Below are 14,443 nucleotides of genomic sequence, written 5' to 3'. Positions count from 1 at the left end.
AAATAACTGGTGATTATGGTATAACCTCTGGTGGGTCCATAAATGGACTAGACCTGAGGTTCCTACAAACTTCATAGTGGAGATGCAGCCAGTTACAACTGCAGTCAAACACTGGGGTGTACCTTTTAAGCAATCCTCACGTGTTGACCATCAGTTACTATTAATATGTTGTTCCCTGGGAGATCTATAAATGGCACCCTACACACATGAGAGCGGCAGTTGGTACTAGTGAAGAGTATCTTTTGATTTTCCCTTTTATGTTTCAGCTGTTGCAAAAATAACAATCATCAGCTAGGGGCAAACCACGGTTGACATGTGGGAAATCGAAAGGGAACCTGCCAAGATAATCTTTGTTCTCTTGTTTAGTCCACAACTACTGGGCAATATATTTCAAAAGAGGATGCATGAGATACTACGCAGACAGGAGAGGCCCTCTGAGCCTTCCTGAACCCAATCCATCAGGCCTGCCCCTGGACTTTGCCTCATGTGCCATCTCCAAGTCAGCTCTAATATGCTTTCTTACCAGTAACGTCAGTCCTGAAATTCTTAACCTGAGCTGCCCACAAAGGCACCTGTTTAGACCCTTCTGGTTTCTCTCTCTGAGGACTTGCCTCGACCTTTACCCCTGACACCCTGCACTGCTCATCTGGCTCTTCTTTGGATGCCCCTCCCTCGCCACAACTCTATCCTTGGCCAATCCTCTGTGGGGGCTCTCAGATTTCGGGAACCCTCACTTTTAGCATAGCCCCCTGCAGAAATGATTGAACAGTGGGTCACAAGCATAGCTTAGTAGATAGAATAGATTTCCTAATCCTATGGAGGAAAAACATGCAAAATAAGTAACTTAGAGAAGACAAATTTAGTTTTTACCAGGCAATAAATATTACCTGCAGCACCACAAAATTGTGAACTCATTTGCAAAACCAAAATCGTTGACAAGCACCAGCATGGATTGTAGCTCTGATGTTTTTCCACAGATATATTTGGACTATTATGTTCACTTTATAAAAAGATTCTACCAAATTATAGTATAGACAAGATATTAATGTCTAAAATTAGAAGATATAGCCAAGGGAATAAATGGTAATAAAATTTGATAGCATGTTTATTACTGATGCAAAGAAACGCTTGTGTTTATTCCAGAAATCTCTCCACATGGTTGTGATACAACTACTTTATGGGGCTGTATTCAATGATGATTGTAACATATACTGGAGGCAGCCTGCCTGCCATAGAGACAGTATCAGCTTTACAGTTAAATGAACCCATGTTTGATTTCATCTTAGCCACCGCAGAGCTTCGTGACTTTGAGCAAGCTCCTTAGACTTGCTGGTATTTAGCTGAGTCATACATCAATGCTTTTGCCATCTTCATAAAATCCTTGTATTAAAGTTACTCCTTTAAAACACTGAACTCTGACTTTTCTTTCTCTCTTCACAGTCACATTTGTAATTATAGCTTGTTTAGTGTTTATTTTTTGTACTATGTTATAAATTCTGTAATAGCAGGAACTATGCATGTGTATATCACCAAGGTATATCCAACACCTAGAATGTAGAGAACCCCTAACATATCATTTAAATACCTAAGCATGAAAAAGATTGTAATTTGGTAATTTAACATAAGTAGAAAGATAATTCCCTCAAACAAATCCTGGGGGTACTTTGTCTCTAGGATGGATACATACATGGGATTTAATCTTGTGACCGATTTGGGGAAGTTCATTGGTAGGGTCAGATTAATGTGATACTCAATGGAAACCTCTCAGAATACACCATAGATAGAAATTTATGCCTAAACTCCAGTACGGCCCAGATATGACTCATCAGTGGGCTTTACTTTAATATTTCCTTTTGGCTAAATTGCAGCCCCTATCCTAATCTCTGGTCATTATTTGCAGGCACATAAGCCTTTTTGATATAAGTGCTGAAGGACTGCATTAATGAGACTACATGCTTCTTGGGTTTTGTATTATTTATCAATTTATGGTGTGAGAAAATCTCTCAAAGATAGAAGATAGAAACCTACATAACATTGAGTAGTTGGGCCTTAAATCGTGGGTTTAAATCCTAGCACATCTATTTGCTAGCAGATGAACAGTCATCTTCTCTAAACTATAGTTTTCACATCTGTAAAATGAGGATAAAATCAATACAACTTCATAGCAATGTCATGAGAAATAAATAAAATAATGCCTATAAAGTCCTTAAGCTGATACCTGACACCTGCAATAAATATTAGCTATTTTTTGTTACTGATTCTTTTTTCCCTATACTGAAGGTAACCTTCCTTAAAATATTTTAAAATTAATACTCCATCATCAAACAATTGTTGAGTGGCTGCTATACAAGCAAAGTATAGAATGTAGAAAATATTAAACACTTTTTAAAAGAGTAAAATTTCTATTATGTGAATTAATAAAATTGGCAATGAAGTATAACAGGTGAAATTCCACTCAAGGCTGTATCACCTTTAAAGCTATTCCAAAATAGAAACAATTTTTAAATAAGACTTTAATATATCTTCAGGTTACTTTATCTCAACTTTCTAAATTAAAGCCACTTTGAAAATGTAAGAAGTGTTTATACTTTGCTACTCTGCCTAAATTTTGACAGATCTATAAAAGAATCCTTTTTTGATATATTTTCATTAACCTGATACCTGGCATCTGCAATAAATATTAGCTATTTATTATTATTGATCCCCTTTTCCTTATACTGAAGGTAACCTTCTTTAAAATATTTTAAAATTAATTATCATCAAACAATTGTTGAGTGGCTACTATACAAGCAAAGTCCAGGATGTAGAAAATATTAAAACACTTTTTAAAAGAGTAAAATTCCTATTATGTGAATTAATAAAATTAGCAATGAAGTATAACAGGTGAAATTCCATTCAAAGGCTATATCACCCAAAAGCTATTCCAAAATAGAAAATATTCCAAAATTCAAATTTTTAAATAAGACTTTAATATAGCTTCAGGTTATTTTATCTCGACTTTCTAAACCAAAGCCACTTTGAAAATGTGAGAAGTGTTTACATTTTGCTACTATACTTAAATTTTGAGAAATCTATAAAAAGAACCCTTTTTTGATATATTCTCATTATTTTACCAAGCAGATTTTTCTCTACTGTACTTAGGTGCCTTTTGTTTTGTTTGGGCATTTTGGACGTATTTCCTAACTTGTCCGGCTGCTATTTAGGCTTTCATATATTTTATTATACAGAAAGCAAAACAGACAAAACACAGAAAAATAACTTTAGAATATCCATTTGCCTACTTTTTTTCTGGTTTCAGTAGCAAAGTATTCTGGGTAAATGAAATCACTAGTGCCAACATATTCAATTTTCTACCCTTGACAAACATACATAGAATCTCTACTATGTACCAGGCCCTGTGCCAGTACTTAACAAGGACAAATGACTCCTTTCTCAATGAAGGCAGTGGAGAGATTAGCTAAAAGAACAGGTTCTATAATGAAACTGACCAGGTACAGACACTCAGTAACTGTGACTTGTGAAGCTTCTTCATGGAGACTGTCCATGGACTTAGGGATCAGGCAGAACTGAGTTAAAATTCCAGAGTTTCCATTTATTGGAAAGATCTGAAATATATATGCAGCATTTCTGAGCCTCTGTTTTCTCACTTTTAAAATAAGGGCCAAAACAATCTCATTTTGAAAACTGTGAAGCTGAAATGCAATGCACATCTGCAATGTGTTAGCTCAGTGCCTAGGTCATGTAATGCTATGCTAGCTCCCTTCCGTATCTGTGCCTTTTCTTCCAGACATACTTTTGGAAAAAAATAAATAAATAATTAGGGAAAAAGTAAATTCCAGTAAGAAATTAGGGGTTATTGCTGGCACATACTATTATTTTGAAAAGACAGAATGTATTGCTGTGACTAAAAGTCACAAACATAGGCTGAGAACTCACGATCAAAATCTCTGATAGTAGTTGTTGGTGAGAAATTTAGGATTTTATCAGCACCATAGACTTAATGACTCAAGAAAGCAAAAAGATGATTAGTTATATACCATCCTGCAAAATGCCACGTAGTGCTTGTTACAGCAAGAATTGAATGTTGGTTTCAAACAGATCGAATTGTTCACCATCTGTTCATAGAAGGATAAAGCCCCTCTTCCTGTAAAATAGATCAACAAGGATTTGAAGAAAAAATAATTGTCTCAAATTTCAGCATCAAGTGACTGTGATTATGTAACCAAAAATGGCACACAGGGAACAAATAAAAGATCAGCCAGTAAAATAGAACAATATAAATTTTGAAATCCCTTTCTGCATATCTTGGAAACATTTCACTTGTGTTTTATGGAAGACTGTAAAGTAACAGTGAAAAACATACTCAACAGAGTGCCAGATAGTTCATGTTTTACTATTTTAAGACTTCAATCTTCAAAATGCTATTTTTATCCTGTTTATCCAAACTTTAAAATCTTTTCAGGCCTTAATTGCTTTTATACTATGCATAGAGAATTAAATTTCTGTATAATATTTTATATACTTATATTTTAAATATAAGTAATCAATTTATATTTAAAAACAGTAAACAATTAGAAAGCAAAAGACAAAACCCAGAGAATCTAAAAAAAAATCTACAGTCTATTAGAATTAAGAGTAAATTTGGCAAAAATACTTTGATACAAGATAAATGTACCAGATCAATTTTATTTCTAAGGAAAAAAGTAGAAAATTAAATTTCATAAATTATATAATCAAATACAATTCATCAAAACATAAGTACCGAGAAATCCGTCCAACAGATGTGTTATATCATTACACTGAAAACTACAAGGCATTTCTTAGGGGAATTAAAGAACACCTAAATAAATAGAAGGATATATAAATTAATGGTTATGAAGACTCATGTTGGAATGAAGTAAATTATCCTCAAATTAATCTAGAGATTCTAAGAAGTTCCAATCAAAATCCTCAGCCGGTTATTTTTAGTTGACAAACTGATTCTAACATTTATATAAAAATGCAAAGAGCCAAAAGTATCAAGGACAATCTTGAAGATAAATTTCTAAGTGTAATTTAAACGACTTATATTACCACATGTCAGGAATTACAATAAAGCTACAGTAATTAAGTAATTAAGACAAGGGTGGTATCAGTGCAAAGATACACAAAAAGACTAGGGAAACAGAATATTCTAGAAGCAGACAAATACATAAATGTTTGTTTTAAATCAAATAGTGTATTACAGAGCAATGAGGGAAGGATGGTTTTTTCAAAAAATATATGCTGGGTCAATTGTATCTCCATATGGAAAAATTCATTTTGATGCCTAACTTACAATATGCACAAAATAAATACCATAAAGATCATTGATGTAAATGTGAAAGGAAAAACAATAATGGTTTTGAAAGAAAATTATGAGACTGTATTCATGACTTTGGGATAGACTGTTTTCTTGAACAGGAAACAGAAAGCATTTACCAAAAAGATAAAAATTATAAATTAGATTATGTTAAAATTAAGAAATTTTGTCCATTAAACGATTCCATTCAAAGATTGGAAAGATAACACAAAGAAAGGGAGAAGATATTTGAAACATCCATCCAAAAAAGGAAATATATATGTATATACTACAAATCAGCATATATATATAGCATATATATATATATATGCTACAAATCAGTAAAAATTTATGTTCTAAAATAAATATTTGAACTGACATTTTGCAAAAAATAATATCCAAAATACAAACAAGTATATGAAATGATGTCCAATCTTTTTAACCAGAAGAAAATGCAAATTAAAAACAATTCAAGATCACTATGTAACTACTAGATTTATATCTAAAATTTCAAGTTTGACAATAGTATGGTGCACCTTACGGTTAGGATTGTAAATTGGTATAATCACATAGGAAAATTATTTGTTGATATTTACTAAGTACTCAAGATATGCCTACCCTAAGACCCTTAATTCAATTCCTGCTTTATAACCAACATTATTCACCAAAAACCTGTGCCAGGATGTTATTCAGAATAACTTCAAAAATCTTAAAAACTATTCACCAAAATCCTGCACCAATATGTTATTCAAAACAGCTGCAAACATCTTAAAAACGACCCCAAACAGTAGAATGTTAAGTCAATTATGACATATCCCTACAAACAAATACTATATAGCAATGAGAGTGAAACACAATACTGCTACACACAACATGGATGAATCTCATAAACATAATTGTGAATGAAAGAAGCAAGACTGTATGATTCCATTTACGAAAAGTTCACAATGGGCAAAATGAATATATGATATTAAAGTATGGGCAGAAGTTACCTTTGGGTCAGAAGATGTTGACAGATAGGTAGCTTCTGAAATGCTTTCATGTCTGAGTGGTGGCTAGACCAATATGTTCTCTTCATGAAATACATTGTTCCATGCACCTATGGTTCACATACTGTTCAATTTTTTTTAATAAAAATTCATTATAAAAATTGACTTTATAAAGTACCATTTTTCCAAAAGATATATAGTAGTCCCAGATTCTTAAAATGTTAAAAATATCATTTTATAAGCTGCTTGCCCATCTGATAATGCATGAAAATGGAGGCATACCTCCTTTTGAGTTTTTATTTTTGTGAGTACTAAACTAAAATAGTTTGAATTTGTGCTACTCTAAATAGTGAGGTTGAAGTGTTTTCATGTTAATTTGTCATTTATATATTTTTTTCAAATTGCTCATGCCTTTTGCTCAATGTTTTCTCTATGATGTATATAGTTATTGTTATTATTATTACTATTATTATTTTGTGAAGCTTCTTCATGTAGTGATAGAATGAATAGGTTGCAGTGTGTGTACAGTTATGAGCTCTGTCTGACCCTTGGGAAATTTACTTACTGTTTAAGTCTCACCTTTCTCATCAGGAAAACTGGATAACAATAATATCAATAATTCTGAAAAGGTTCCTTTTAAAAATTACATGAGTACCTAGATAACATGTACATTGCAAAATCTTTTTCCACTTTCACCAGTTCCCTACACCTATTACATATAAGAACCCATGCTAGGCACTGGATGGTGATAGAAAGACCATTTCTCTCATTAAGCCAGTGCTCTGGTCAGTTGTCAGTCAAAGCATTATAAATCTGTTCCTTTCATTTTCATCCGTCACTTTATTCTGCTGACTTCACTTCCTCAACATCCCTGAAGATGATTTTCTTTCTGTCCCCATAATCACTGCCTGCATTCAGACCTCTGTCTTTCCTGCCTCGATGTTGTAATGGCTTCCCAATGAGTCCCTCTGCTACCCTCTCATTAGTCCTCAATCTGTTAAACTCCCTGCTGCCAGATAGAACATTCTAAACGCAGCTCCCATCATACCAAGCTTCATATTTCACTTGACATGGATTCCGTTTCTTTATCAGATCACACACAAAAAAATTATCTGATCCCTACTTTTCCACTGTAGCACCATCTCTAACAGTCCCCAGCTGGCCTCTTATGTTTCAAAGGTTTCAAAATACACGCAGTTTCCTGAATAATCCACGATGGTTATGTCACACGACCTTGCGTCTGATGCTCCTTCTTTCAAGAATACCTCTTTGGCTCTATTCCTTTCCTTCAAACTCATCTCAGACACCATTTTACCCTGAAGATCTTCTCCCTAACATTTGGGGTTCTAGCTCAGCTGATCTTCCCCTAAACTCCCATAATCTCACCCCATCAAAATACCTGCAAAATTGCACTTAGCTATTTTTTTTTTTTTATCCAAACTTCAACTGCTCTTTATTTTTTTTTTTTTAATTTATTTATTATTATTATACTTTAAGTTGTAGGGTACATGTGCATAACGTGCAGGTTTGTTACATATGTATACTTGTGCCATGTTGGTGTGCTGCACCCATCAACTCATCGTTTACATCAGGTATAACTCCCAATGCAATCCCTCCCCCCTCCCCCCTCCCCATGATAGGCCCCGGTGTGTGATGTTCCCCTTCCTGAGTCCAAGTGATCTCATTGTTCAGTTCCCACCTATGAGTGAGAACATGCGGTGTTTGGTTTTCTGTTCTTGTGATAGTTTGCTAAGAATGATGGTTTCCAGCTGCATCCATGTCCCTACAAAGGACGCAAACTCATCCTTTTTGATGGCTGCATAGTATTCCATGGTGTATATGTGCCACATTTTCTTAATCCAATCTGTCACTGATGGACATTTGGGTTGATTCCAAGTCTTTGCTATTGTGAATAGTGCTGCAATAAACATACGTGTGCATGTGTCTTTATAGCAGCATAATTTATAATCCTTTGGGTATATCCCCAGTAATGGGATGGCTGGGTCATATGGTACATCTATAATAGCTAAGTGCTGTATGAATGTCTTCTTTTGAGAACAGACATTTCTCAAAAGAAGACATTCATACAGCACTTAGCTATTTTATTGATTTATATGCCCAACTCACCACTGTCGGAACTGCTAAGGAGCAAAGACTATGTCTTTTGTATCATTGTCCCTTAATCCTGAACAGTTCCACATGAATGAGTGAATGAATGAGTCAACAAATGAAAGAGCATAGTATTGAACTGCCTCTCAGGGGCTGCCTCCCAACAATATTTTCATGAAGATTTTTAAGAGGAATTCAATAAAATCAAGTTAAGCTTTCTTCATTCTCTTCTGGAAAGAAGAGAAATTAAAGTAAACTCTACCCTCTATAGCAATGTAGAAACATAGATAGATAGATAGATAGATAGATAGATAGATAGATAGATAGATAGATAGATAAGATACATACATACATACATACATGATTGATAGATAGATAGATAGATAGATAGATAGATAGATAGATAGAATAATAGATAGATAGATTTCATACACTAGGAAAAGACTCTGTTGCTTTAATTCGCATGCCCATTTATGACAGAGATTCAGATGACCTAAGCTTAGGGGAACTTGAAGAATATATTATCATTGGGAGTCAGGTTATTATTCTCACAAGAATGATTCATCCCTTCAACTTGCAAACTGCTCTTAAATCAACTTGCAAACTGCTCTCTCAGCTATGGGGCTGAGAGAAAACTATATTCCCTTGTAAGTGGTGGTGGAAAGCACATTATAAATGGTCCCATTGCTTCTTGGAGGAGGATGGAATTCATCACTTCGTTGGCTGCCTAAAGGCCATATTTTAGAGCTTATGTACTTGAAGATTAGCTCATATACTATCAAATCACCAATAGACTGATAAGATTAAGTCAATGCATAGAGAAATTATTTCAACTTCTCCTCTCTTGGTATTCATGAAGGAGGAAATTTGGAGGCCAGATCCTGAGAAAAGTGACTAGCATCTACTGTCAATCAATCTGCAAATATGGATCTGGTGCTTCTTCAAGGATCAGAAGAGTTATATGTGTATGGTATATATATGAAGTAGGAGTTTCAAAGTACTTACTCATCAGCTACTTCTTTGTGAACATTTTATCTGTCAACAACCAAGTCATACTTATTTGAGTCTCCCCTTCAGTATCTGCCACATCACTTTCACCTATTTTGGTTCTCAGCAGATGAGAATTTCAATAGATTCTTAAAAACTCTTGTGAACCAGAAATCCTGAAAGTATCTGATTTTTTTTTTAACATAAAAGCTTCTAAGGAATAGAAATTCCTGTCGTAAGTTTTATTCTTCAGGCGTTCATTTGCAACAGACTCTTGCTTCTAATTTGCTGCATGATGGATAGTGACAGCTGCATATAAAGCAGCTCAGAGACCATGAGAGAAGAGGGAGCATCCATTACCTCCAGTTTATGCACATTACTGTCATTGGCCTTCTGTGTCTGAGCATGAGCTGCAATCATGGCTTGTCAAAAAGTATGAAATATCCCCTATTTCCTTTAGTACCACTGGTTTCTTGTGACTCACTTTGTCATTTTGCTAAGTTGGTGACATCTGTGTCTGTGTTGCCATAAAATATGTAGTGGTAATATTGCTGTTTTTTGGACTGAGTATATTTGTGTAATGATTTGCAAATGTTTTGTGTGTAAGTGTTTACATTTGTATGCATTCAGTCAATACATGAGATCAGCTCTAAGGACAGGGAACCCCAGAATTTGAAAATAAGTACCAAACTAAAATGTCAATATGCAGTGGGTCAAAGCAGAAATATGCAAAGTTACTCACAATAATGTAATTATTCCTAGGCCAGCAAGATTTGACAACATCCTGAGTAACAGTGGAAAGATATCTAAATGTGAATGATCAAATAAAAGCAATTGGCTAGATTAAGAAGCACTGGAAAAAACAGGACACGTAAGGAAACAAATATTGTCAGTGTGTATTTGGCCCTCTCCAAGGCAGGTGGGTGTCCTGAAGAAATGATGATAAAATCAAGTCTTGGCACAAAACACCACAACCAGAGAGACTGTAACTTTTGCTCACCATCATAGTAACCAATCTTCCCATTTAAAAAATGTTTTTCCAGGTACCTCAATATGAGGAAAAAAAGATACTCCGAATTGAGGATATGAGTATTTCCAGCACTGCACATGGATCACACACATTCACACACACACACACACACACACACACACATATACACACACAAAGATGGCATGCTAATTTGCCCTGTGAATGCATGAGAGGTTTTTTGGTTTTTTTTTTTTTAATGTGTATTTGGTTACTTCTCCAAAATTCAGATCAGTTCTGAAGCACTGAAAAGTCTGAACACCTACGTAGAGATGTACCAAAAAGCCACAGGGGTAACAGAACTGAGAATGTTGTCAAAAGAATGATTTGGGGCAACGGCTTATGGATTTTAGCATGGGTAGAAAAGAGTAGAGGTAGGAGAAGATGCAAAATTGAGAGAAGTTAAAGGGGTCAGAAAGTTAGATGAGTTCAAAGGATAGGGAAGTTGGGAGAAACTCAATGAGCATGTTGAAATAACAGGAAACTGGGATCAGAAACTAGAAAACCCAAACTTACACTTTAGAAGAAGTGGAGAAAATCCCAGGTCCCAAGATATGGCTGTGGTAGATCATTAAACATGAGCTCAAGATGTTGTTTTCAACCATCCACTCCAATGTTTCACATCTAGAATGATGACAGGAAGAGAGTTAGACAGAAAGAATACAGATTAGGTGCCCAGTCCTTCAAAAACTGAAGACCATATATTTTACTTACATAACTACTTTTATGTCTCCATATTTTTTTCATACTCTTCCCATCTGATGGTATTCTATCCCTGCCCCATGTTACCCTACCCTGTTTGCATGGAGACATATGTTTCCCTTAGAATGAGTTCTACTATATAAGTTCATCTTTGTATGCAATCCATACATTTCAATGGCTAACTCTGTACATATTTATTGAATAAATAAAGGAAACATCAGAATCACCAGGGAAGTTCTGAAATGTAAATCAAGTGATATATTGAAATTTTTTCTGGTGGTATTAAAAGAACCAGGAGAGAGATGCAATAAATAGATCAAAAAAGAAAGCTAATTTTTAAAAACTGAAGGAACTTTTTCAGAATAGAGGGCATTGATGATCTGGATGAGCACAGTATTGGTGTTGTCAGGACAGCAATGTAAGCCCTCCAGACTAGAAAGTGAGTGGAAGGGGAACTAGGGAGAAGAGCACTGACAACAGTTCACTCTCCAGGGTGCTTAACTCAGAAAGAGATAGGGTAGTAGTTGGAGAACTTTTCCCGAGAATTTGAAGTTTTTGATGCTAATAAATGGCATTTTAAAATTTCACTTTCTGATTGTTGCCAGAATTAAGAAATACAGTTAATTTTTCTTTATTGATCTTATTGATCCTGCAACCTTACTATACACACTGACTTGTTTTAGTAGCTTTTTAGTAGATCCTGTAGGAGTTTGTACATAGGTAATCATGTCTCCAAATAAAAATAATTTTACTGCTTCCTTTCCTGTGGTTTTTCATTACCTCACTGCACAAGCTAGAACCTCCAGCAAAATGCTGAAGAAAAGTAGTGAAAGGAGACATTTTTACTTTGTTCTTTATCCTGGAAAGAAAGCATTTAGTCTTCTATCATGAAAAAGATGTTAGCAACTATCACACTGAGGATTAAGTAAAACAAAAGATGTTAGCGATAGGCTTTTTGCAGATGCCCTTTATCAAGTGAAGGACGTTTTCTTCTCTTGGTTTAATGAGAGTTTTTATCTGCAATACACTATAGATTTTGCTAAATCCTTTTTCTCTCTCTATTGAGATGACCATGTGTTTGTTAGTTAGTTTCTTGATATAGTGAATATTGATTGGTTTATTAATGCTCAACTAATCTTGCATTCCTGTGTTAAACCCCATTTGGCCACTATACAGTTTACTCTTTACAAACTGATTTACTAAAATTTTGCTAAGAATTTGTACATCTGAGTTCATGAGGAATACTAGTACTTAGAGTTCTTTCCTTGTGATTCATTTGCCCTGTTTTGTAATCAGGAAAATACTGACCTCATAGAACAAGTGGCAGAGTACTCTATTATCTTCAATTTTACAGAAAAAGCTGTATAGAATTGGCATTATTTCCTCCTTAAATGTTTGGTAGAATTCACCAGTGAACCCATCTGGGTCTACAGTTCTCAATTTCTTTAGTATATATAGAGGTGCTATGGTTCCTTTTGAATGAATTTTGGCAGATTGTATCTTCAAGGAATCTGTTCATTTCAGTTGTCATTAAATTTCAACGAATTTACTGGCATAAAGTTGTTAATATTCCTCTCAGTATCTATATAATCTGTGATAATGCTGTGATAATGCCTCCTCTTTCATTCCTGATGTTGATAATTTGTGTATTGTCTTTCCCCGCCCCTCCCCTCACACTGCCCCTGGTTAATCTGGGTACGGGTTTATCAGTTTTAATGAACTCAAGGAACTAGATTTTTACTTCATTGATTTTTTTCTCTATTGTTTTTGTTTTTATTTCATTACTTTCCATGCTTATTTTCATTATTTTCTTCATTCTGCTTGCTTTAGTTCTAATCTGCTCTTCTTTTTCTGATTCCTTAAGGTAGGAACTGAGGTCACCGAGTTGAGATCTCTTTTCTTTTCTAATATAAACATTCAGTGCTATAAATTTCCTTTTGAGCACTGCTTTAGTTGCATGCTGCACATTTTGAAATGTTATGTCTTCATTTTCAGGGTATATAAAATGCTTTTTAATTTTCCTTTTGATTTTCTTAAACCCATAGTTAATTTAGAAATATGTTATTTCATTTCCAAGTATTTAGGAATTTCCCAGAGAGCCTGCTTTTATTTATTTCTAATTCATTCTATTGTGGTTTTGGATGCTTTTAATTTTTTTTAATTCATTGAGTGTTGTTCCATGGCTCAAAATTTGGCTATGTGCCCATGAAGACTTTGTGTTCTGTTTTTGGTAGACTGTTGTATTAATGTAGATGAGGTCCGGTTGGTTGACCATGTTCTTCAATCCTTTAGCAGTCATGTGATTTCTGTCTACTTTTTCCAAAAAAATTGAAAAAGGGAGTTTAAAAATCTTTAATAATATCTGCAAATCTGTAAGTTTCTCCTTTCGGTTCTACTATTTTTTGCTTAATACATCTGAAGTTTTTTCTTAGGTACAGAAAAGTTTAAAATTATTATATTCTCTTCATTAACTGATCTTTTATCATTATGAAATGAGCTTTTCTCCATGGTAACATATTTTGCTCTAAACAATACTTCGTGTCATGGGTTAATATAACCACTTCAGCTTTCTTTTGATTAGTATCAGAATAGTATATATTTTCTGATCTCTTAATTTTAATCTATTTGTGTCTTTATATTTAAATTTAATGTCTTATTAGCAGCATATAGAAGGGACTTGCTGTTTTATCCGATATGACAATTTTTGCCTTTATTTGTGTGGTATAGACCACTTATATTTAATGTTATTATTGATATGCTTGAATTTAAATCTACTATTTTGTTGCTGTTTTGCTATTTGTCCCTTTGTTCTTCGTTCCCTTTATCCTCTTTCACTGCCTGCTTTTCTATTGACTATTTTTTATAATTTGATTTTATCTCTTTTGTTGGTTTACTTGCTATAACTCCTGCTTTTTAGGTGTCACTTTAGTTTTATACTATGTACCTTTTATGTATCACCATCTACCTTCAAATAATATTATACCACTTCATATATAGCATAATAACCTTAAAACAGTTTACTTCCATTTCTACTCCCTATGCTTTTGTGCCATTCTTATGACACATTTTACTTCTATTTATGTTATAATATGAAAACCTTAGCTTAGGTCAGAGGTCTGGATTACCTGTTTGTCCACATAAGAGATTCAGAACTTTCTTTTTTATGTTTCTCAAGTTTGGGTTCTAGGTCTCTCCGTCCTCCTAGTTCCTAGTTCACAATCCCACAGCTAAGCTGCAGCCTCAGTGCCCTGGATCTAAGCAAAAGGCCTCCCATCCCCTGACAGGGTCAGGCTCAGCGTTCTTAGCCTT

This window comes from Macaca nemestrina, chromosome 2 (assembly GCF_043159975.1).
Source record: "Macaca nemestrina isolate mMacNem1 chromosome 2, mMacNem.hap1, whole genome shotgun sequence".
Classification (NCBI taxonomy): Eukaryota; Metazoa; Chordata; class Mammalia; order Primates; family Cercopithecidae; genus Macaca; species Macaca nemestrina.
The sequence above is the reverse complement of the archived record's forward strand: the minus strand, read 5'-3'. Positions refer to the sequence as shown.